Here is a 26,618-nt window from a genome sequence, read left to right as displayed (position 1 = left end):
AAAATAAACAAATGCATCCTTATTGTGTATATCATGTTATGAAGAATACTTTTCTACATATAAAATGTAGGGAAACCTGCCAGTTACAGAGGTAGAATTTCCCCTGTGACTGCGGGTGTCGGGGCTCAGGTGCCAAGAAAGCCCAGTCAAATCTTGGTTACCCCTGATGCCTGCCCCCGGAGAGTGTGGCTCTGCTTCTTCCTTGGGTGTATGATGACCCACATGATCCCATGTTAATTCCGGGACTCTGACCTGTGCATGGAGCAGACGATAAAAGGGTCACTTGATAAAGCCTGGAACTCAACCCAATGTTAAGTAGTATTTGCTGGATGTGGTCATTTTCTTTTCTAAGCTCCTTGAGCTTTCTCTCAGTTTACAAAGCTGTCCTCCAACTTTCCTGAGCTCTTTTCCCATGGAAAATAATTCCTTCTGAGAGAAAGAAGTGATTCATTCCAGTCCTTTCTCCATGACTTAAGCCTTCTTATAGATGTTACATTTCTGCTATATGAAGCTCAAACTTCCACCCACTTTGGCAAGTTAATTCTGGGCTCTAAAAAGGGTGTTTCCTGCTCTAACAACTTTTCTCTAGAATTGCTTTATATCCTATTTATGAGATTCAGGGATTATTTTAAGGAGTTTCCACACATTGCACACTTGCAATTATTATTTTAATTTTTCTAATTTTAAAGAAAAGTATTACAGTACCACAGGTTACCTAAACATATTTACATCTATTTCAGCTGGCAGAAATGTTATTAGTGCATTAAATTAATCATCCCAGAAGAAAACATGTTATCTTGCTAAATTTTCTATAGCAGTTGTTGTAAATAACCACTAGATTGTACTGTAAAATACTAATAACTTAAATGAAATATAAATAAAGTGAATAATATCTAAAGAACCCCCAGGCAATATATTTTTTCATTTAAAACCAAGGAAGCATGAACCATGATGTCAGAAATGGGCTTAAATGAATCATTTAATATATTCTACATAGTATGAATATTCATTTAATGTATATGTCTCTGAAAGTAGACATATAATTACTTGTACATATAATTAATATGGTATTAATAATAATTATATACATTAAAGTTCTATTTAACTTTCACTTATGTAAATTACTGTTCTAGCTAACAAATATGTTAGATTACTTATAAGCAATGTTTGTGCATTTATATGCTCAAATGATTAATTTGGTAGACCAGTATCATGGATTTTTGAGATTTCTTAGCTTAATGTTCCGTTGCTCTGTTGAGCCCGTCATATTCTCCCCAACCAGTATCACAACAGGAACACTTTCCCCTCCATAGGCCTCTGTGTTTATTCTCAGTTTTAGCTCCCCATGTCCTCAGGCTATAACCATCTCCCTTTGGTCTCCCCTGTCCCAACTCTTCCCCCCCTGGGTGTTCTTGAAAGGACTTAGGGGACACCCCACCACCTCATAGATGGAACAATTCACCTTTTCCTTAGAATACCTTGAGGAGGTTCTTCTCTCAGTGAGAGGATAACAGTTCTCCCAGTTCCTGCTGGGATGCAGCCTGCTACTAATTTCTATTACATTAGATGAGAACAAATCTTCCTCGATGAAGAGAATCTATGAAAATTGAAGAGTTCAAAACACATGTATAATTCCTGTAGTAAGGAAATTGTTTCTTTTACAGCCTGGATTTTCAGAGATAAACACACGAGCACCATGTAAGTAACAACTATTTGTAATTTGGGGGAGGATGAAATTTTCCTTGTCTATATAAAAATCATTATTTTTCTAACCCAATTAAATTACTGTGACCCTTTCTATGTACATATGTAGAACCTAACTCAAAAGTTGCATTTATTCTCAAAAGAACTTGAATATTATTGAGTATTTCAATTTTCATCTCAGATACAATTGAAAGAAAAAAAAAAACCCAGACAGTTATGAGCATCAGGGAAAATCAGACAGACACATATACACATAAATAAGGAAAACAGAATTAGGAATGTGGTATAGATAAAGTCATTTTGTAAATATAATCACTTCACAGAAACACAGTAAGCAAGGTTTTTCCTGCCCAAATGTGCTCCTAAATATAACTAAAAGTTTGACAGTAAAGTTAAAATCAAAATATATACATTATATATGGGGCCCTATAGCCTCTACATACATTAAGCCTATCCTACATATTGATAAAATAAATTCTGACACATGCCTTTCTTTTATGAGAATGTTGTGTACTTTTTAAATAGTGTTATGTATTCAAAATACACCCTGATTGGAAGTTTCTTGTTTACACATAAATTATTTCCGCACACCATTCAAGAATCTAGGAAAGGAAATGACTCAAGTTCTCACCCATCATATTAAGTAATTATTATAAGCAGTGTTTCTCAAAACTATAATCTTAATGAAATCGGTATGTCTTTTATTTTAATTTTGTAATATTTATTTATAAGGTAATAACTGTCTTTGAAATTAAGCAGTTTACTGAGCAGTTTTTCCATACACATTCACATGTTATTGCTGTAAAGAAGATATTTGTAATTTCTCCAGTTTCAATCTGAACATATAATTTGTATAACAAGATGCAGATTCAAGTACAGATCTTCAAATTTTTTGTTCAATCTTCACCCACATCTAATAGGAATAATAATACCAGTTTTCTTAAGTTACTTTATAGGTAGCAGGCATAAGATTTATATGAAAAAAATTGCCAAAATCACTAAACAAACATAGGGTAAAATACATAAAGTTTTATCATATTAACTATATCTAACATTTGATTTGCTTTTTATAGTCTTACCAAAATAAAGATTGCATACTTTCAGAACTATGAAACTCAGTAGTTAGACAAGGTGAATGAAAGTAGTAAAACTAGTGAAAATAATAAACCGATTCATCCATGCTCTCAATTACATTAATAATGATAATTGTAAAAACAGATTAACATTTTGAGAAAATTTTCTTATTTATTTAGGAGTTCTTGCCCATATCAATGGACTGTCTGGCATCAGCCACGGCATCAGGTACTTGGACAGTCATATTGCCCATAGATTTTGTCAAACAGATTTGGCAGCCCAACCGGGGTCTATCTGTGAGCCCATATGCCAGATCAAGCATGTCATTCTCCTCATCAGTCACTGCTCTTAACTTCTCAAATATGTGGTCCTCAAAGATGAGATGACAGGTAGAGCAAGCCAGGGTACCCTCACATGCACCTGCGGTGGATCTGCACCAACGCGCTCGGCGTCTCGGGCGCCTGGGGACCGACCCCAGGCCCCCCTCGGCGCTTCCGCCCAGCCCCCAGCCGTCCGGGAGGCTTCCGGCTCCAGCCCGGGATCTGGCGAAAAGCAGCCGCAGGTGGGCCGCGGTGGCAGAGCACAGGGGCCGGGCGCCCCCTGCAGCGGCCACAGCCCGCAGCCGCGTGACTCCCAGATGCGACTCCAGCGCCTGACGCCCGAGGGCCGCGGCGGGGCGTGCGGAGGCGGCCGTGCCTCCCGGGGCCTGACCTGGGCGGGCGCAGAGGGCCCGGGTGGGGCTTTCTTTATCCCTTTGTGCATGGCTCTCTCTCAATTAGAGGATTTGTGGACAGCCCTCTCTTCCATTCTTCCCTTACAAAAGAACCTACCCAAAATACGTGTACACATCTTTATAAATGTGTGCTTTACAACATTATCCCCAGTACATTGCTATGCTTTACTCTTGCCAGAAAAATGAAAAAGTGTGAATTTTTAGCACTTAAATTAGTTTGATGTGTAGAATCGCAATATGGCCACTAACACATGGTGATTTTATGTAGAGATGCTTCAGCATTTGAACTACCACAATACAAATGGTGCCCAGGGTCCATGAAAATGAAAACAGCATTTTCATGCCTCCTACTCAGGTGCTTTGGATTGGGGAGTGTCACACTTCAGGAGGCTGAGCAGCCCTGGGGTGGCCAGACTGAGAAGGAGCCTGCCCACTACCTCCGGCAAATGCTGCCTCATTAGGCCACAGTTAACAAAGCCCTCAGACGTGTAAGAGTTTTCAGAGCCACAGAAATCATTGACACTCTGACAGAGCGTATTGGGAAACAGAGCTATATTAGCTGTTTCATGAACATACACAATCCAGTGTCCTGTGAAATTTGGTGTAATGCATTAATAAAGTTAGGCATTATCAGAGATGGTTACATCCCTATCTTCGTAGACTCCTTTTCATAGATGAACACTTTCATACATGTTTGCACTTTATAAAACCACCTAGAGATAAGGAAGAATTAGCTGTGTTATATCTCTGATAATTAAAGCATAGGGAATGAACAAAAGTCAGGAATTAAGTCTTTCAATAATGACTAAGGTGTTTAAGATCACCAGGAGAGGAGGAGGAGGAAATGTACATTCTGTTGAGGCCTGTAATTTTGAGTTAGAATTTTTGCCATCCCTCCTACCTAGGACAGGAAGTTTCCTATGTGTTATGAAACAGCTGAAACTGTAACTGATGGAAAAATGACATCCAAAGTAAGCAAAGAGTCTGGAAAATTATCCTGAAAATGTAGAAGATAAATAGTATGTGATACTTAATTAACTCTTAATTAAAAAACACAACTAGGAGACTTTAAACATGCCTGTGATAGAGACAGTGTTCCCTTCCTCCCCTTCACTAGCCAATAGTGAAGGGCACAAGCTGCACACATAGAAACACACCCTTTCTGTCCCATGCAAATGACAATAACAACTGCCGTGAAGATGTTAGCAACAACTAGATGACCCGATCCTATATTTCTATAATCTAAAATACATGTTTGGCTAAATAAATAACCATTTATTTAGGTAATACACACATTGCATCCAGCCAGCCAAGAACTCTCTGTGCTGTGTGTTTTTGCAGAGGACAGCCAGGAACGGTAGCGAGAGGAACCACTTTCCAGTATCACTTCTGCCATTTATGTGCCATGCCCCATGACACTGGGGGAAGGTCAGGGGTCTTTTGGCCTCTCTTTGTATTACTATCCTCAGCTGTGAAATGACAGTAGCATTGACATCTTGTTCTGTTTACAGAGAAAATTAAAATTAATAATAAATAACATGTTCAACATCACCAACAATTCAGTGCAGATGATGACTATCATTGACAAAATCTTCCAGTCAACAAAGGGTTTCAGTCACTTTTTTACATAACTAATTTAGTGCCTAGAACAGTCCTGCGAGAAGTGATGAAACACACACAAAGCTTTATTCAACTTGGCAAATGTCTACAGGTGTTGAGCAGCAATGAGGAAGTGCACACCCCACAGTTCTGGCTTCTGTAGCCTTGCTTTTAACCGCTATATTTAACTCTCTGAGGTAGAGTAAACACTAAGCCAATGTTACATATTATTTAGCTCATTTAGTAGCTGCAGTGAATGTTTACCTTGTGGTAAATACTGTGTACAGAGTACTCCTGTTGCTCTTAGTAAATTTCCATCAGACTCCACTTACAATCTATTTTTAAGTAATTGTAAAACTTAGTCTCTTAAAATTTCACAAAGTTTCACAAAGTAATTCACCCAGTTCAAGGCAGACAGATTGAAAACCAAAATGTTTCTAGTCCCTGGTCCTTGTCCTTTCTTCTACATTATACTGACTCTCAGACTCCTTATTATAAACCCATACAAAATTCCCCCTTTATCTCCAAAGAAACTGGCTAAAATTCAGCAGTTCATGAAATTAATATCTTTTGTACAAATTAGAAGTGTTCTGGTAATGTGCATATTTTTGGCAATTATTTTAAAATGTGTCTTACAATATATGCTTCATAAATCATTCATTTCAGAGAGATCACTTCTGAAAGTTAGAAATTTTTTTAATTGCTTTAATTGTGGGGAAAGGCAGGTATAATAAGAAACCTTAAATATTCTTAACCATATTTCTGTGCTGGTGAGGACACTCACATTGCTGGGCATCCATTCACCATCCATCTGCTGAACTATTTCACACTGAGAAGCTGAAACTCTAATCCAGTAAAGCGTAACTCCACATTCATTCTCCCCAAGACCTCAACAAACATCATGTGCTTTCTGTCTATAAGAACTTACTGTAGGTACATTTTAATAGAATCACAGTTTTTATCATTTTATGACTAGATTATTTTGATGTATTCTAGACTCACTCCTTTTCAAAGGCAATAAAACCAAGAAGCAAAATTAATAACTTTCCAGGGATACCTTGGTCTTTGCTTCCTACTTTGGTTTTCTTTGAAACTCTTTTATACAAATGTGCTGGAGTTTCTTCTAACAGCTGGAAGTGTATTTTGATCATACCTTACTTTGTGTGAGTGGATATCACATGAGTAATTTGATAAAGCCACAACTGGGAACACATCACATAAACTTGCAAGTGCTGAATGATCAGCTCATTCATCCATCACGGACATTGTCACACATACATGAGCCAGTCACAGCAACACAAAACAAATAGATCAGTGTAACAGGGAATTTGAGAGATTAATTTCCTTGCTTAGACATACAACCTAATACCTTAATTTTGAAAGATCCTACTCCATGTATTTTGCTTTTTCTGATTTTTGAAATATAAATAATATAACATTATATATATTTATAGGGTTCAACTTGATGTATAAGTATACATATACTTTATAAATATATAAATATAAATAGACACAGACAATTAGTAAGGTAATGACCACAGGTAAGATAATTAACATATCTAATAGCACCAGGAGGCACCATGTTATTTCTTTCTATGTGTTGATTACAGTACACGACTCACCCTTTCTGAGCCACTGGATGTCAATCAACCACACAGGTGTCACTGAGCTTTTTCTTCTGGGATTGTCTGATGATCCAAGGATTCAAATCATACCTGGTGTCCTGTTCCTCATGGCTTACCTGGTGGCCCTGTTTGGAAATGGACACATCATGATCCTTACTACTTGGGATCCTCAACTTCATACAGCCATATACTTTTTCATAAAGAACCTGTCATTCATAGATCTCTGCTATATTTCTTTCACTGTTCCTAAATTTTTTCTTAACTCTGTAATGAAAAGGAGCAAAATCTCTCTCCTGGGAACTAAAACAGTGTTTTATGTGGAGATGACTCAGCATATCAATCTAGCACCAAGATAAATAGTGTCCAAGGCCAACAAATAGGACAACGGATTTTTCATTTCTCAACCCTCACATGCCCCGGATCAGGGAGTGTCACACAGCAGTAGACTGGACAAAGTGGGAGTGGCCTGACCTGAGAATAGCCCACCTGTTGTCTTTGGTAAATTCTGCATCAACAGCTGAGTGTTCATCAAGCCTTCAGATGTAGTACAGGGGTTTCTAAGTCACAATAGATACAAGGACATGTCTTACTGAGAAACTGAGTTTCACTTTCTGATTTGTACAAATGTGAAATCTAGATTTAGTTGGATTTGGAAATCCACAAATATAGTCAGGGTGAACCAGACATGTTTCCAGCCCTAACTATATGGAGTCTGTTTCACAGAATGAGTCCCTTAGTATTTGGAGTTCATTAAACAATTTAGAGGTGAGAAAGAATTTGCTGTATTATACATCTGAGAATTAAAGCACAGAAACTAAACAAAGCCAAGAAATGTGTCTTTCATGTTTGGTGGTATTTAGTTCATGACTAGAGGAAGAGAAAGTGTACATTTTGTTGACTCCTGGAATTTTGAGTTAGAATTCCCACAGGTTAGGAGACAGCTGAAACCATAGGTGGTTGGTCATTGCCATTAGACCCAAGCAAATGGACAAGGAAGATATTATTCTGAAAATATATAAATAATGTGTGATTGATAATAAATGCTTACTTAAAAAATCTGGCCAGTTTTAGACAAGCCACTAACTGAGACAATATTATCCTGATTTTCCCCTTCACTCACTAACGTTTAAGTGCACAAGCTCCACACATATTACCACACCCTTTGCATCCAGTGAGAATGGCGGGGACTACTGAGATGAAGCTGTTAGCAGCAATAAAATGGCCTGGTTTTATTTTCCAATTAACTGTAAATAATGTTGAGTTAAAAGAACTAACTTTTTATGGTTTTCTAAGCTACATCCATTCCCTGCTTCTGGCCAGGAACTATCTATGCTCTGTGTCTTTGCAGGAAACAGGCAGACATGAAGTCAAAGAAACCACTGACCAGTCATATCTCGGCCATAAACTGGTTATGACCTTTGGCCCTGGGGTCGGGAAAGACTTCTGGCAGCCCCTCTGTGTCTGGCTTCTTCAGCTCTGAGATTAAAATAGTGTAGGGACTTTACTCTCTTGCTTGTTGTTCTGATTACAATTAGTAATAACAACTTCAGTATCAGCAACCAATGTGGTGATGAATCATCATTGCCAAAACTTTTTTTATTGAAGTACTGTTGATATACAATTTTATATTGGTTTCAAATATACAACACAGTGGTTCACTGTTACCTATATAATTAAACCCTCAACCCGTCTATTGTCATTGATTATTGTGCCTCTTTATCCCCCTCCCTCTCCCCCATTGTAACCACCAGTCCCTTCTCAGTGTCTATGAATCTATTGCTGTTTTGTTCCTTCCATTTTGCTTAGTTCTTATAGTCCACATATAAGTGAAATGATATGGAATTGCTCTTTCTCTGTCTGGCTTATTTCACTGAGCATAAATAATACTGTGTGGATCCATCCATGTTGTTAAAAATGGCAGAATTTCTTTCCTTTTCTTGCTGAATAATATTCCCTTGTGTATATGTACCATCTCTTCTTTATCCATTCATCTATTGATGGGCACTTAGGTTCCCTCCATACTGGTTATTGCATATAGTGCACCAATAAAAATAGGGGTGCACTTATCTTCTTGAGTCAGGGATTTTGTTTTCTTCAGGTAAATTCCTAGGACTAGAATTATTGGGTAAAATGGTGTTTCTATTTTTAGTTTTTTTTTGAGAAATCTCCATACTGCTTTCCACAGCAGTTGCACCAATTTACATTCCGACCAACAGTGTAGGAGGACTCCCCTTCCTCCACATCCTTGCCAGCATTTATTTCTTGTTTCAAATAGTGGCCATCCTAACTGGTGTGAGGTGATACCTCACTGTGGCTTTGATTTGCGTTTCCCTGATGGTTAGCCATGTGGAGCTTTTCATGTGCCTATTGGCCATTTACTTTTTCTTTAGAGAGGTGTCTGTTCAAGTCCTCTGCCCATTTTTTAATCAAATTATTTCTTTTTTGGATGTTAAGGTAAATGAGTTCTTTGGATATTTTGAATGTTCACTCTTTATCAGGTAAGTTGCTTATGAATATATTCTCCCAAGCTGTCAGATGTCTTTTTTCTGCTGATGGTGTCCTTTGCTGTACAGAAGCTTTTAAGTTTGATGTAGGCCCACTTGTTTGTTGCTTATTATGTGTCCTTTTATAAGTTTTTCAAAAGCTTCTAAATGTAGATATTATTAATTTAGAACCGTCCTGCTAGAAAATGACAAAACAGCTACACAGGGTTTTAGTAACTTGACAAATGTCTGCAACTAGTAACAACGAGAAGCTATAAACACACACACACACACACGCACGCACGCACACACACACTGCACATTGTGAAATGGTGACTACAGATGCTTTACATGTCCATCAATGTGACCAGGTGACATTTTCTTTAGTGTATATATTTGTTTACAGTACACAGTTCACTCCTGGGAACCACAATATTGGATGAAATGATCAACTATGCAGGGGTCACTGAGTTCTTTCTCCTGGGATTTTCTGATGACATTAAGATGCAAACCCTCCACGGTGTCCTGTTCCTCCTGGCTTACCTGGCAGCCCTGTTAGGAAATGGACTCATCATCACGCTCATTACTTGGGATCCTCAGCTTCACACACCCATGTACTTCTTCCTGAAGAACCTGTCACTCATAGATCTCTGCTACATTTCTGACACTGTTCCTAAATTTGCTTTCAACTCCCTGATGAACAGGAACAAAATATCCTTCCATGGATGTGTTTTCCAGGTGTTGTTCTTTGTGAGCTCTGCTACTGCTGAATTGTTCATCCTCACGGTAATGTCCTTTGACCGCTACATGGCTGTCTGCCGTCCACTGCACTATGAGAAGGGGGCCTGTGGGTCATGACCAAGGGGGCCTGTGGGTGGATGGTGGTGGCTTCATATGTCAGTGGAAGTCTCTCTGGAGCCATGCACATGGCAGCAACATTTTCCATAACTTTTAGTTCCAATAAGATCCATCACTTCTTCTGTGATATCCCTCAGATTATTTTGATCTCAGACTCCAAAACGAACACAAATGAAGCATCAGTGACTGCATTTAATACAAGTATCTCACTAGCTTGTTTCATCTCTATTTTATATTCCTATGTGCACATCTTCTCTGTTGTATCAAGGATTTCCTCCCTGGAGGGCAGGTCCAAAGCCCGCTCCACCTGCCTCCCTCATCTGGTTGTTGTGACTGTGTTTCTTTCAACAGGTGCTGTGGCCTACTTGAAGCCAGCCTTTGAATTGAAATCCATTGTAGACCTGGTTTTGTCTGTATTTTATACAGTGGTTCCTCCATCAGTAAACCCCGTCATATACAGCCTTAGAAACAAGGACATAATAGTAGCTCTGGGAAAACTCCTTGTAGTTTTGGTAATTAAATTAAATTAAATATATTTGGGTAGTTTCGATAGAAATTTGTCCTTAGTCCTAACACATATCCCTTTCATGTATCATATCATTAATGTACTATCTTGGTCATTTGGGAACTGCAGTAGAGCTGTCAGTGAAGAAAGTATCAGTGGAGCACTATTACTGTGGTATATTTTGGGCAGTGGCTAGCAAAATTTATTTAGCAATATACGTTTTTTTAAAATCTACACTTCCTCATTATAAAATTACTTTAAGAGAGTATGAGTGATAATATAATATGAACTTTTTTTTTCAAATAAACCTGGCCCTGCACAAGAATGAACCTAGAGTTTAGAAAATATGTTTCTTACATTTCCTAGATTTTTAGGCCCCTTACTGCTGTATCATTTCATGTCATGTGGATCTCACCCTGTTTTTATTGTGCCCAGAACCTCAGATTGGACCGCCTGGCCCAGGTATGAAACCACGGCCCTTGCTGTTCAGACTGTCAGAATGAGAGATCGTTTATCCTTATAATGGAAAAGTGCAGTTTTCCTTTCTCTCTTGGGCTCACAATTAAATAGAAAATACAGATGTGTGTGGATAGACACCTACTCTCTCTTAGTATTTTTACCTTCTTCCTCTTGCCAAGAGGCTGCCCAGGTATGTCCCTCTGCAGGGCAAGGAGACCAGACCACCTGTGACCACACTGTCCCACTGCCACAATATGTTTACAATACACATTCAGTAAGTGTCTCACGTCAACATTGCTATTTCCCTGTGCTCTTCATGACACTTGGACATTACAAAAAAGCCTCCATTACAACTGTTTAAGAACATGTGATTTTGTTCTGGGCAGTGTCAGAGGTAAAGTGACATGAAACTTAAGGGACATGTCCTCATGGTCAGGAGCCCCTCATCCTCCCCACTGTGGTGCTCACCAGAATGCGGCTCTGGTGTGGAGTCATCTGGGACCATGCCATGGACATCCACTTACCCAGGACACAGCCATCTCATGGGATTCCAGCAAATGCCTACCTACATTCATGAAAAGACATGTCCAGTAATTTATGTTGCTCACACTGGAAACTAACATAATGCTGAAACCCAGTTAAACAGTTATATTATGATATACTGATGGTGACATTAGAAAAACATTGATCCAATCACAGTCATAATAAAAAGGAGAGTGACAAAAGCAAACCTCATAGGATGATTCCATTAATAACAGACATGAAGTCATGCATGCTAATTGACAGTTTGAAGTCATTCAATTGTTTCACCTTGAAAGGTCAATGACTGAAAGTGAACAAAAACTATACTGTTGGAATGGTAGTAATTTTATTCTTGATTTGTTGGGCTGTTTCAGTCCCACAGAATGTTTATAAAAATTATCAAGCTGTATGGTTTACTTTTTTGTTAATTATTCATATTATACTTTGGTATACAGTAAAAACCTATAACACAGTATCCAAAAATCAAGAGATAAGTTATCATGAGATGTAATAAAAATATTCTACAGTCTTTCTCATAGATATACCTGACTCATGATTAAGGAACAATAGTCTTGTTAAATTTTATTTATTAAAATTTTTAAAAGATGTGGAAAGAGGGTAACCATTCTAACCTGTTGGTGGGAATGTAAATTGGTGCAGTCACTGAAATGAAATCATTTGCAACTGAAAAAAAATAATACAATTTTAAAAATATTTTACCCATGAGGAAAATGACCTGTTTATTAAAAACTAAAATACATTGACAAATAAATTTAAAAATCACAAATAATTTTTATAATACTCCATGCTTATAGATTAGAAAAATTAATATTGTTAAAGTGTCCATACTACACAAAGTATCTACAGATTGAATGTAATCTCTATCAAATTTCCAATGGCATATTTCACATAAATAGGACAAATGAGCCTGACATTTTTATGGAACAAATGAATCCAGATTGTCATAGAAATCTTGAGAAAGGAGAACAAACCTGGATATAGCATGGTCCCCAGGTTCAAACTATACTGTAAGCCTATAGTAATCAAAACAGTGTAGTATTTTCCTGAAAGGAAACACATACATCAATGAAGAAACTAGAAAGCCCAGATGTAAACCCACATGTAGAGTTGATTAATATATAGCAAAAGAGCCAAGAATATACCTGGGATATACACATGGGATATTGAAAAAATGATGTTGGGAATACTGGACAGCCACAAGCAAAATAATAAAACTATTGCTGTCTTACACACTATGCAAAAATAACTCAAACTGATGTCAACATGTCAATGTTAATCCTGAAATGATTAAACTCTTAGGGAAAAAGTTTATGCAGTGAACTCCTGGACATAGGTCTGGAAGATGATTTTTTTGTATATGACACCAAAACAAAGGAAAAAAATACCTAGTACACTCGATTTTTGTCTTTTATTTTAACAGGTTAATAAAAGTATGACTGAAATACAATAAACTGAATATATTTCCAGTGCACAAACTGATAATGTACACAGTCAAGTGTACATACACTTGAAATCTTTACTTCAACTCAAAATAAACACAAACACGGTCCTCTATAGTTTCCTTAGACCCTGTGGTCATCCCTCTATTTGGCTTTCCCTGTCTCCAAACCCCCAATCTCTGATCTGCTTTCTCTGACTATATATGTGTTTGAATTCTTTAGTTATGTATAAATGAAGCAGGTGCTTGTTTTTGTTTGGCTTCATCACTTATCAGAATAATTTTGAGTGTCATCCATGAGATTTTCTGAATCAACAGTTTATTCATTTTTTGCAAAGTAGTTTTTGAATGTATGTCATATTCACACTTCATTTATCCATTTTCTGTTGATGAACATATGTATTGTTTCTAGTTTCAGCCTAGTAAAAATAAACTACTGGAAAAATTTACTGCCAGGTGTTTCTAGTTTCCCTGCATAAATACATAAGTGTGGAAGGGCTATACCATATTATTGGTTAATTTTTTAAATTTTCTTGTGATTGTGTGATGAGAATTACACATCCATTCTTCTTTATATCTTAGATAATGTCTCTTATTTGGATATATTACTTGGAAAAAGTTTCTAAAAATCTGTGGTTTGTTTTGTAATGTGTTATTTTTTCTTTTTGCATCATGGCAAAATTTGTTTTGACAGAAAAAATTAAGAATTTCAGTAAACAACAAATATCTTACACAAGACAACAAAGGTTTAAAAATGACAAAGCATGAAACAAAAGGTTTAAATTCTTAATTCCCTTACTTTTTCAAGGAATTTAAAAATAAACTAATCAAACTATTATGAAGTATGAGAAGGGAAGAGACTCATAAATCTTATTATCTTGTAACTGTGGAGTTCAGGTATCAGTTTCTATAAAAGCCAAGTCAAATCTGGAGCCCTGAAAATATGACTGGGCTCTTTACTTGGGGACCTCAAAGCCCAGAAGATTCTATGATAATTCTGGGATCTGTGAGCTGGGCATGGAACAGTAGGAACAAAAGGGCCCCGTGGGAAAGGCTGAACTTGAACTTGACATTAGCAAGTATTTCCCTGATGATTTCTTTTTTCAGTTCCTTGAACTTACTCTACTGGACAGACATGCCAGACAACCTGAGAATTTCTTACAGAAGAGAATCTCTTTTTGATAGAGTGAAGGGGTTCTTTCTAATTCTTTGTTCTTGATTTCAGCCTTCTTGTAAATGTTACATATCTGAAAAGTATGACACATATCTACACACTTTGGGAAGCTACTTCTAGATTTCTAAACAGTGCATCCCCTCCTCAGACAATTTTCTCTGGAGTTGAATTTTATGTTCTTTATGTGGTTTTAAAGGCATCTCCTACTCATTCCATATTTGCAAATACTACTCTTGTTTTTCATCATGTTAAACAAAAGAAATAACAGAAGATAACATGTAAAATAATAATCACATCTATTTCAGCAGGAGCAAATAATAATTACATCAAATTAATCATCCCTCCAGAAAAACTAACACTAGATCCTTATTTTAAAACATAAACATCTGTTTGGGATATAAATAATATTTTAGAAAAACCTAGGTAATATAATTTTTAAGATAAAACCAAAGAAACATGCACAATGAAGACAGAAATTAGCTCAACGGATATATGTTGTATAAGATATAGAGACATTTTAAAGACTTAATATTTAACTTTCAATTATGAAAATTCTTATTCTAGGCAACAGAAAAGGTTTTGCATTTCTAGGTATTGAAAAAACGAAGTTGGTAGATCAGCACAAGGGATTTTAACTCTCTTAGAGGCTTCCTAGCTTAATGCTGAATTGCTTTGCTAAGCTGGTCTTTTTCCACCCAACCAGTGTCACAAAAGAAACACTCTTCCCTGAAGCAGACCTGTGGGTTTACTTCCTGGTCTGATTCCCCAGGTCCCTGACTGGCAGCTGCCCCTCCTGGTCTGCTCCCCCTCCTCCTCTCCTGGGAGTTTTTGGAAGGACTCAGGGGAGACCCCAGAGCCTCAGAGCTGCAACCATGTGCCTTTTCTTAGGCAGCAAGGAAGTGATCTCTCAGTGAGAGGATTACTGAGTTCCCCACAGGTCAGTTGAGATACAAGCCTAATACTATTTCCTGTTATAATAAATTGGATCAAATTTTCCTGAAGAGAATGTTAGAAGATTGGAGAGTTCAAGTCACTTGCAAAATTGCTGTAATAAGGAAACAGTCTCTTTTACAGCAAAGTTTTTCACAGATTAATGCATGGTCAAAATGTAAGTAACCTTTATTTGGCACTTTTGGATAGGATATAATACTCCTTGTCTATAGAAAGGATTATTTTTCTAACATATGATCCAATTGAAAAGTTAGGTGTAATCCTTTCACATGTAGATTTTTAGATCCTGATACAAAACCTATATGATGATCATGAGTTTTATTGAAAATTTTTATTATTTGGTCTCAGACACAGTTAAAGGAGAAATATCCTAGAACCAAAAAAAGATAGTTGTGAGCATAAGTAAAAGCAGGCACACACATATACACATGCATGCATGCTAAAGCATACTCATACATGCATAAATAGGAAAGTATAAATAGGAATGTGGTATGGATGAAACCATTTGTTAAAAAATACACATAAATACAGTAAGTAGTATTTTTTTCTGTCCCAATGAGTTCCTGAATACAACAAAAGTCATAAAGTTAAAAATCAAAATACCTTTCATTACCAACAATAATCTGTAGTTTTTGGTACCTTTCCCTATGTATTCTTAAAACCAGCTTCCAATTTCATTTTGAAAATAAATTCTGATAATGTTTTGTATTTAATTAATGAGAAGGATAGTAAACATTTTAAATTTATGTTACATATTCAAAATATATTCTGATAAGTATGTTTTTATTTACATAAAAATTAACCCTACAGTAAGCCAGAAAGGACAATGACTCATGACCTCTTGCCAGTCAAGATTAAACAATGATTAGAAACATTTATCAAAATTATAATACAGGAGAAAGGGTTTCTCTGTGATTATTTCTTTTTCCAAGGCTCTCTTTAAAATCTGACCCCAGAGTCCACATAGCCTGGGAGCGGCTCAACCTGGGAATGAGCCTGCCCACAATCTGTGACAAATTCTGCATCACTGGTCAGTCACGATCTGTTGAATTCAGAAAATTTCTTATAAATTGGAAAAAGCTGAAATTACAGGTGGAGGATCCTGTCATCTAGACCCAGGGTGAAGTAAACAAATAAACTGGAAAGAATATATCCTGAAAGTGTAAACACAAGTAGTATGTGATGCATACTTAATTCTTATTTAAACCCAGAACTGGAGGGATGTAAACATACCTCAAATTGAGACAATTTTCTTTTCCTGCCCTTTATACAAAATACTTAAGTGCAGTAGCTGCATACGTACTTAAGCACCCTTTCCATCAGGTAGAACGGCAGGATCTACTGAGACGAAATTGTTGGCACCAATTAAATGGCCTGGTTCTAGTTTTCTATACTTTAACATTCATGTTGGGCTAAAATTAAACTTATCTTCTATTGTTTTCTAAACTACATCTATGGCCTCCAGCCTGCCAAGATCTCCCTATGCTGTGTGTCTCCTCAGAGAATAGGGAGGCTGTCAGTGAGAAACCATCCTCTCCCATCTCTGCCGTTTACTGGTTATGTCCCTTTACACTGGGGCAGGAGGTGGAGGAACAGTCACCCTCTCCAAGTCTTACTATCCTCAGTAGTGAAATGACAGTAGTATTGGTACCTTACTCTCTTGTTCACTGTGTGGACTAAAATTTTTTAAAAATAACAACTTCAACATCTTCAGCAGTTCATAGTGGTGATGACCATCACCGCTGCCAAAATCATTTTATTAGTGAAGTGCTTCAGAGACTTCTAAATATGTGCTAATTTAGTACCTAAAACAGTCCTGTATCAAATTCATGACTTAGGTACACAGGGTTCAAGGAACTTGTCAAATGTCTGTAACTAGTGAGGGACAACAATAAGGGATACATGAAAAATTCTGGTAGCCTTGCTTTTAACCCACTACATTTAACTTTACCTGATGTGAAATAAATACTAAGTAAATGTCTATAATCAAATCTTATAATAAATTATAATAATAAGAAATGTCTAATAAAAAATTCTTATTTTAACTGTCTTATTTACCAGCTGCTTACAGACATTGATATTTACTTAATTCTAGATGTGATATAAAAATATGCCTATTCCTTTTATTAATCTCTCATGGGATTCCACATATAATCTTTTGCTAACTGTTGTAAAACTTGTTCACATATAATGTTAAGCAAATACCACAAGGTAATTCATCCGCTGCATGACAGGTTCAGACTGAAAACAAGAATTTTTCTAATCGCTGATCTGTCCTTTCTCCTTTATTGAAAAAATCTCAGAGTCCTTCTATAAAACTGTAGAGAATTCTTTTTCCCAAAATTAGCTCACTAAAATTCAGAAACGGAATGAATTATTTTATACCTTCTGCACAAATAAGAAATGTTCCAAAAAAATCTGACAAATGTTGAGAATAGACCATGTTTTTTTCTGCTGTGACTTTACAGTAAGAACTCATATTTCCTTTCTTCAAACATTCATATCACAGGAATCTTTTCTGAGTCTTAGAAACTTTGGTGCATCAGTGCTAAGTTACTTTTAGTTGTGGTAAAATATAGGTAATAATTTTTCCATTTTAACCATTATTAAGTGTACAGTCAAGTCATAGTAACTATATTCACACAGTTGGGCAACAATCTCCACCACCCACTTACAGAACTGTCTCTTCTTGCAAAGTTGAAACTGTATTCATTAGACAATGACTCCAAGTTCCTTCATCCCCCCACCCTTCCCATCACCACTAGTCTCTGTCTATGGACTATTATTCCAGAGAAACCATATCCATAGAATCACACTGTATTTGTCATTTTGCAACTGGATTATTTTAATGACCATATGTACTCAAGACTAACTCATGTTTAAAGATAATAAAACCAAGAAAACATGTTAATGCATTGTTATATATGCACATAATGATAATATTTAAATAAGTTTCCAGGAAGACCTTGGTTTTGCCTCTTCCTTGGGTTTCTTGAATCTTTTTTATAGTGATAAGCTGAAGTTTCCTGCAACAGCTTGGACAGGAATTTCCAGAATTTATTCCCTCCTGTTAGTTGTGACCCATTGGAAAGCTAGCACAACCATGATGGTGATGACCCCACTGGACAGGACAAACAGTAAATGGTCACCTCATCCATCCATCACAGCTACTCATTAAACAGCTGTGCACCCATCATCACAATAGAAAATCAATGAATCCCTGCAACTTGGAATCACTAAAGTTAATTACACAGCTAAAATTACAACCCTAACATTTTAATTTTTCCTTGACACTATTCCTTTTATTTTCACCTTTTTGACATTAAGTGGCAAATAATATATATATTTAATTAATGAGTATAACTGATATGGAGATACACATATGTACTATGTAAATTCTTGAACAAATATTGTTAAATAATAAACAAAGAGAAGATAATTAATATATCCATTAGCACATTTAGGTACCATTTCCCTTTATTTCTATGATTTTGATTACAGAAAACAGTTAACTCCTGGAAACTTGGCATTGCATGAAATGAGCAACCACACAGGTATCACTGAGTTCCTCCTCCTGGGATTCTCTGAGGACCCGATGAGGCAAACCCTCCATGGTGTCCTGTTCCTCATGGCTTACCTGGCAGCCCTGTTAGGAAATGGACTCATCATCACGCTCATTACTGTGGATCCTCAGCTTCACACACCCATGTACTTCTTCCTGAAGAACCTGTCACTCATAGATCTCTGCTACATTTCTGACACTGTTCCTAAATTTGCTCTCAACTCCCTGATGAAACGGAATGAAATATCCTTCCTTGGATGTGTTTTCCAGGTGTTGTTCTTGGTGACTTTTGCTGCTGCTGAATTTGCCATCCTCACAGTGATGTCCTATGACCGCTACATGGCCGTCTGCCGTCCACTGCACTACGAGACCATTATGACCAAGGGGGCCTGTGGGCAGATGGTGGTGGCATCATACATCACTGTGGGGGTCTATGGAGCCATGCACACTGCCGCAACTTTTTCCACAACTTTTAGGTCCAATAGGATCCATCATTTCTTCTGTGACATCCCTCAGATTATTTTGATTTCAGAAACCAAAATGAATATAAATGAAGTGGCAGTGACTGCATTTGGTGCAAGTATTACACTGGTTTGTTTCATCTCTATCTTGTATTCTTATGTGCACATCTTCTCTGCTGTCTTCAGGATCTCCTCCCTGGAAGGCAGGTCCAAAGCCCTGTCCACCTGCCTCCCTTATGTGATCATTGTGACTGTGTTTCTTACAACAGGTGCCGTGGCCTACCTGAAGCCAACGTCTGATTTGAGGTCAGACCTAGATATCACTCTATCAGTCTTTTACACGGTGGTACCTCCATCACTGAATCCCATCATTTACAGTCTTAGAAACAAGGACATAAAATCGACTATGGGGAAAGTCCTTGGAATTGTAGAATTTAAGGCAAATTAAATATATTTGATTGTTTTAGAGAGAGGTGCCTCCTTAGTTCTGAGATACAGCATTTTCTAATTTTACCATTTAAATAATGGGAATGTATCTTAAAATTATTGTAGTATTTTAGCCACTCTAGAATTTTCTTCAGACACATGGAAATAATACCTGGAGAGATCAGTGGAACACAACTATTCTGGTATGTTTTGGGTAGTGGCTAACAAAATTTATTTAGCAATATTAATAAAGATAATTCAAAGTAATTTAGAATTCCTACTTGAAAAGCCAGCATAAGAGAATATTAATAATATTTTTATTTAATAAAATAGTTCTACCATGAGGGTAGAGTGAAAGCAGCAGCCAGAGGCACCAGACAGGGCTAGCAGGCTGTTAGCAAGAAAAATGGCTTCTCCCATCCTACACTGTCCCTTGAATTTTTTCCGTTTTACCAGTCTCATGGGGAATTCACCCCAAGCTGGAACACCCTTTCCCCAAGAGCCATACATAGGAAAACAACTTTATGACCTTGCAGTTAGGAAAGATTACTTCTACAAAACAAAGAAGCAATAACTATAACCTAAAAAGTAATGATGGTACTTAAAATTTTATTAATTTTGAAAAATACCACAAAAATATCAGAAAACAAGTAGCCAAGCACTGTCACTCTAAGAAAAGCTGCAAAGATGACATAAGCTTATATATTTTCGATGGCTCTGTGGGCACAAGGTGATATATATTTGGGCATTTTCTCCAAATCTCTCTTTCCTTCATTGTTAGAAATGCCTGTTAGAAACACACAAACACACAGAAGATGCACACAAACCATCTAAATCTACACAAAATATATACAATATTTTCATATCTGTTATTATGAAATCAAGGAGCTATTTGCCATGTTAAGAATGTCCAAATAAAGGAGACAAATTTTAACTATTAAAATACCCATCTTGTATTTATGTAAATTTTCAACCTGAAATCTCTAGCCTAATATTAAAAAGTAAAGTGGCTATGGCATTAGTGCATGGCTTTTTTTGATATGTTGGCTTTAGAGAACATGCACCTTCATACACTCTACAATTCCATGTTTATGGATATAAATCAGCCTTATGTGGAGGGCAAAGATCAGTTGCCCACATCCATTAGTGAAAAGCTCATTTTGCTTAAAACAAATAATTCTACATTCTCATGATACTTGCAAATTTCAGTGCGAGACCTTAAGCCCATACACATTCTTCCAACTCTTTCCTGGTAAGTGGGACGCCCTGGAATAACAGTGTTTGCATCTCTTGTGTTTCCACTGAGTAAAATGCCCAGAGATGCAGTGTTGTAATAGAAAAGTATATACTGATTATTTTAATAAAAATGAACCTCATTTATCCATTCCTTAGTCCTACTTTTAGAATCAGGCTTTAATAGAATAGTCATGAAATGCTATTGATAAAAGCCTCAAATTTTAGGTCCAAGTATCAGAAAACTGAAAAACCAAAATTTCTGGTAGATTTGCTCACTCTCTTAGTATTTTATGACATTAAAAGAGAAAACTCTCCTGATATGTGCATAAGTACATAGTATCAGTGTGATCCCCTTGGGTTCACACCATTTATAAAAGATCAGAATAAACTAACCTATTCTGGAAAAACCCCCATGGTTTTTGCTTATGTAGTGATAAATGTGTAGGTGGCTGAGTGGGGCACCAGGAATCTTTTTTGAAGTCACTTCTTATCTTCTGATATGGACTTGGAATGACCATCTGCACATATTTTTGAAAACTCATTAAATGCTAGATTTCTCACATAAAAAGAAAAGAGCGATAAAATTTACTCAACATGGATCATACGCCAAATTGTAAAGCACAAAGTATAACCTCCAGGATTAGGGTTCAAGAAGACAGAGCAGGAGGACCCTGAACTCACCTCCCATAGACACAGCAAATTTATGCCTAAATATGGAATAATTATCCTCAAAAATACCTGAGAACTAAATGAATAGCACCTCTACAAGAAAAGACAAGAGACACTTTGAGAAGTTTAAAAGAGGCAGAGACACAGCTTCTCTTAGAAACTGGCAATCAAGAGGGATCCCAAAATATTGAATTCTCAGAGTGAAGGGACTGCCCACATCAGACACCTGGACTATGCAGTGTCCAGACCATCACCACATGGCAGCCGCAGCTTTATCTCCACCAGCGGGCATTGCCAACCATAAAGAGACACCAAAAGGGTGTCTGCCTCTTGTGAGAGGGACAGACTGCACTTCCAGGCCATACAGATGTGGCACCAAAATGTAAAGTTTGAAGATCAATAGAATTTAACGGAGAACCATAGACCTATGGGGAGTTTACCAAATGGTCATAATTTTACAGTGACTGCTCTAGAAGCAGGAATTGCAGGGACTACCCTCAAGGAGAGAGGCCCTGGTGGACATTTTTACAGTCTCATCCTAACTTGTGGGGATGGAGCTGATAGAATCCATTTCTGGTGCCCTCCTTCTGGCCTGCAAGACCCAGAAAGTGTTCTGCCCACCTTGTGCGGTAACTGGGTTAGGCTATTGCCCCACCCACCCTATGCATAACTCAAGCTTCAGCAGGGCCGGCCAGCACCAGCCCCGCCCCATACCATGCAGAGACACAGCCACAACATTGGTCCTGAGGACCATCCTCCTGAATCAGCAGTGAAGGTATAAATAGGCCACATCAGTGCACCAAGCCCAGCTTCCCCATGTAGTGCCTGGACTCCAGCTGGATTGGCAGTCACCGTGAGCATCATCTTCACTGTACAGGCAGCAAGTTGCCCCCAGAAGGAAGAGCACCCTGAGCTCTGGCCAACTTATGCAGAGACACTACTGCAACTGGGGTGAGAAAGCAGCCCAAACCTCACTCATCCTTTTTGGTGGCCAAGCTGCAATCAGGTGGCCAGTGCACCAAGCCCTGCCCTGCACACACAGCAGCTGCAGCCATATCAGAACCAGCTGACTCTCCCAGGTACACAAGAGACTCCCACAGGGTTCCTGGCTCTGGTGTCCAGGGTAGAATGAGCTCTGGGCCACCAAACAAAGCTTCTACAAAGACCACTTCTTCAAAACTGAAAGAGGTTGCCACTTCCCCTAATATACAAAGACAACCACAGAGAGGAAACATGAGGAGACAGAGAAATATGTGCAATATCAAAGAACAAGTCAAATCCACAGAAAAAAACATTAATGAACAGATAAACAATCTGACAGTTCAAACCAATGGTCATGCAGATGCTCACCCAACTCAGAAGAATGGGAGAACATAATGATAATTTCAATAAAGGGAGAGAAAAAAATAAGAAAGTACCAAAGAAAAGTTATAACTGAAATGAAAAATGTTCTAAAAGGGTTCCCCAGCAGAATGGATGAACTCAAACACAAATCCGTGATTTGGAAGCCAAAGCAAAGGGAAATACCCAGGCAGAGGAGCACAAGGACAAAGGAATTCTAAAAAGTGAGGCCACCGTTAGGAACCTTTGAGACACATTGAGAACAGCATTTTCATTAGAGGGGCCCCAGGAGGAAAAGAGAGAAAGAAAGGGCCAGGGAAACTGCATGAATAAATAATGGTGGAAAACTTCTGTTATATGGAGAAAGGAACAGACATCCAGGTACAGGAATAACAAGAGTTCCAAATGCCAGGAACTAAAAGAGAAACACATGGAGAAAAATTATAATTAAAATAGTGAAAGTTAGGGATAAAAAGAAAGGAATCAGAAATGCAGAAGAGAAAACCAGCATATTACCTATAAGGGAAACCACATAATACAATAAGCAGATTTAATAGCCAGAACATAACAAGTCAGAAGGGAGACATGGCATAATTAAAATAATGAAAGGGATGAAAGATTAACAACAAAGAATTCTATAACTGGCAAGGTTATCATTCAGATTGATGAAGAGAATAAGAGTTTTCCAGATTAAAAAAAGCTAAAGGTGTTTGTCACCACTAAACTGGCTTTGCAGGAAGTATAAAAAGGAATTTTCTGAGCTAATAAGTGGAACTAGTTAAAAATAACAAGACATACAAAAGTAAATATCTAACTGGTTAAAGTAAATAATAAAGGTAGTTGATTAATCACAAATCAAGTATGAAAGATAAAAGAACAAAATTATAAATTAAAAATACAATAGTTAAGGGATACATAAAATAAAATATCAGATATGTCATCCAAAATATAACATATGCGGCAGTGAGTAAAAATGTAATGCTTGGGAATATGTTTAAAATTATGTTACTATCAACTTAACAGAGACTGTGATATACATAAGATGTTATATGTGATCCTCACAGAAAACACAAAGATAAAGCCTATAGTAAATACACAAATGAAAAAGAGAAAGGAATCTAAACATGACACTATGAAAATGCTCAAATAACAAGGGAAACAAGAAAGAAGAAAGGAACTGAGAGAAACTACAAAAAAAGTGAGAAAAGCAATTAACAAAATGGCAGAAAGTACATGCGTGCCAATAATTCATTTGCCAATAAATGGCTAAATTCTCCAATTGAAGACATAAGGTGGTTGAATGGAGAAAAAAAATTAGACCCTTCTATATACCACCTGCAACAGACTTACTTAAATCCTAAGGACACTCAGAGACCTAAAGTGAAAGGATGGAAGAGTTACCATGCAAATGGTACCAAAGGAGGCTGGACTCATACGGACAAAATAGACTTCAAAACAACTACCGTAACGAAATAGTTATAACAGTTATGAATATCTACGCAGCCAAGCTAAGAGCACCTAATGCTATAAAGCAACTACTGAGATATAAAGGGATAAGGAGAAGCAAAAGCAACGTGATAATAGTAGGGGACTGCAACACCTACTCACATCAGTAGATAGATCACCCGGACAGAAAAATCAGTAAGGAAATTTTGACCTTTCATGACACATGAGAACAGAGGGACTTCACTATATACGTACACACACACACACACACACACACACACACACACACACACACACACACAGAACATTGTATTCAAGAGCAAAATGCACATCCTTTCCAAGTGGATGTGGAACATTGTCCAGAGTAGATCAATGTTAGGCCCCAAAAAAGTCTCAGTAAATTTAAGAGGACTGACATAATATGAAGCAACTTTCTGAACCCAGTGGTGTACATCAAGAAATCAATTACAAAAAGGAAACTTGAATGAAGTGCAAACACATGAAGACTAAACCACATCTATTAAACAACCAAGAAAAGGTCATCCTGTGCCCACTACCAACTATTCCTTTGGAACCTTAGCTGAAGGTTTCCATATGGGGTATTGTGGTCTGAAAGGCGAAGGTCTCAGCTCTGGGTAGACACTTCTGTCAACTCAGTTCAACTCTGGGCGAAACTTCCGTATCAGCTTTTCTCTGGGAAGCCCTCTCAGCCAGCTCGGCCATCCCGTGGGATTCCAGCAGAAATGCCTGCCTACATTCATGAAAAGGCATGTCCAGTAAACTATGTTGCCCACACTAAAACAAAGCGTCTCTTCATTTTGTCCTTCTTTATTCTCTATATAACTTTATATTTTTACTCATGTGTAAGTTTGTGTATGGGTGGGTGCTTGTAAAATGTTATTTCCTTCTCTGTAAAATGTTCTGGCTCATCTTCATGTTGAGTTCATTATCTTGTTTTAATCTTTAAGCTTTCATTTAATTTTTAATTTAAATAATAATCTGTTTCCATTTATGTTAGTTCTAGTAAGTTTTTTCAAATCTTTACAGTCAAAAATTACTCACACTTTGTTTTATTCTTTTTAATTTTTTTAGTTTTAAAAGATATGGCATATATTAATCTTATGAGTCAACTACTGGAATGAATGGACCACTTGAATATTTATTTTTTTAGATCAATGTGTGTATGTATACACATATATGTATTTTCATGTATTAGTCTTTAACACATAATTATATGAACAATAAATTATAACCCATTAAAATTATAAAACTAAATAAGTGTTAAATTATCCATTGCTCATATATCATGCAAATGCTCCAGAATATCAGTGACATTAAAACAGGAAGCTATTAGCTATACACATGATGGATATAAAGCTGAATCCAACTGAAGCATATTTGCTGAATGCTGAGGCTTAAATCACACTTCCTTGCACTTCTAGATAGAGAGAGAGCAAAATGGGTAATCAACAGAAGAAAACAAGATGACGAAGTTCGATTACTTCCCATCATATATGCAATATTGACATACATCTCTGTATTGAAAGGAGAAAATATTAGAGCTAAATATAAGTATAAACAGCATACTGTATTCACTTTAAAATATAGATTCAAAGAAAATGAGTACATATCTGTATATTTGTAATTATAAATAAGTGTAAAGTATAATGTGAAATTCAAATTAAGTAACCAGTATTGAAGTCATAAATTTATTAACCCTTGTACATTTTTGAAGACATGAATGTAATATGCTAAACTTTTCTTCTAAAACACAAATATGTACCAATTATACTAGTGGTGAAAAATATTATACTCAATGTCAAAAACTAAGTCAATCATTTCAAAAGATGATGATTTGGGAATGTAATAAAAGCATAAGCAGACAAGGCTCACATCATTAGCTCTCACTTTTCCCCAGTAAATTCTAACACTTCTTTTCATGTACAGATTTATTTGATTCACATTAGCTGAGATCATGAGCCAGAAAAGTATAGAAACTTATGCACATATGTGTATATATATATATATATGTATATTTCAGCAATATTATCTGAGAAATTTGAGTTTGTTCTTTAGCAGATTTTAATTCCCGTAGTTATTTGATACAGAGGTTGAATTGGCAGTGCCTAAAATGAACTCTAATAAAACACACATCAAGGAATCCCATATCATTTATATTTGTGTCCTGGTCAGTTATGATGGAAGATTAATACCATTTTTAAAATGTTGTATAAGAAGTAGATTGTAAAGTGAAATTTTTTAAATAAATAAAACAACTAATTCTGCAATTAGACCACAAATTATTAATACATTCTTAGTTTTTTCCATATG

The 26,618-nt window shown here is 36.9% G+C and overlaps 1 pseudogene; it reads left to right on the top strand.

Annotated features, from left to right (window-relative positions):
* Positions 1-3,160: 3,160 nt before the first annotated feature.
* Positions 3,161-26,618, top strand: part of LOC140846037 (olfactory receptor 5F1-like) — a 62,741-nt pseudogene continuing 39,283 nt past the window's right edge.

Source organism: Manis javanica, chromosome 14 (genome assembly GCF_040802235.1).
Source record: "Manis javanica isolate MJ-LG chromosome 14, MJ_LKY, whole genome shotgun sequence".
In the NCBI taxonomy this organism is placed as follows: domain Eukaryota; kingdom Metazoa; phylum Chordata; class Mammalia; order Pholidota; family Manidae; genus Manis; species Manis javanica.
This window is presented reverse-complemented; position numbering and strand designations above follow the sequence as displayed.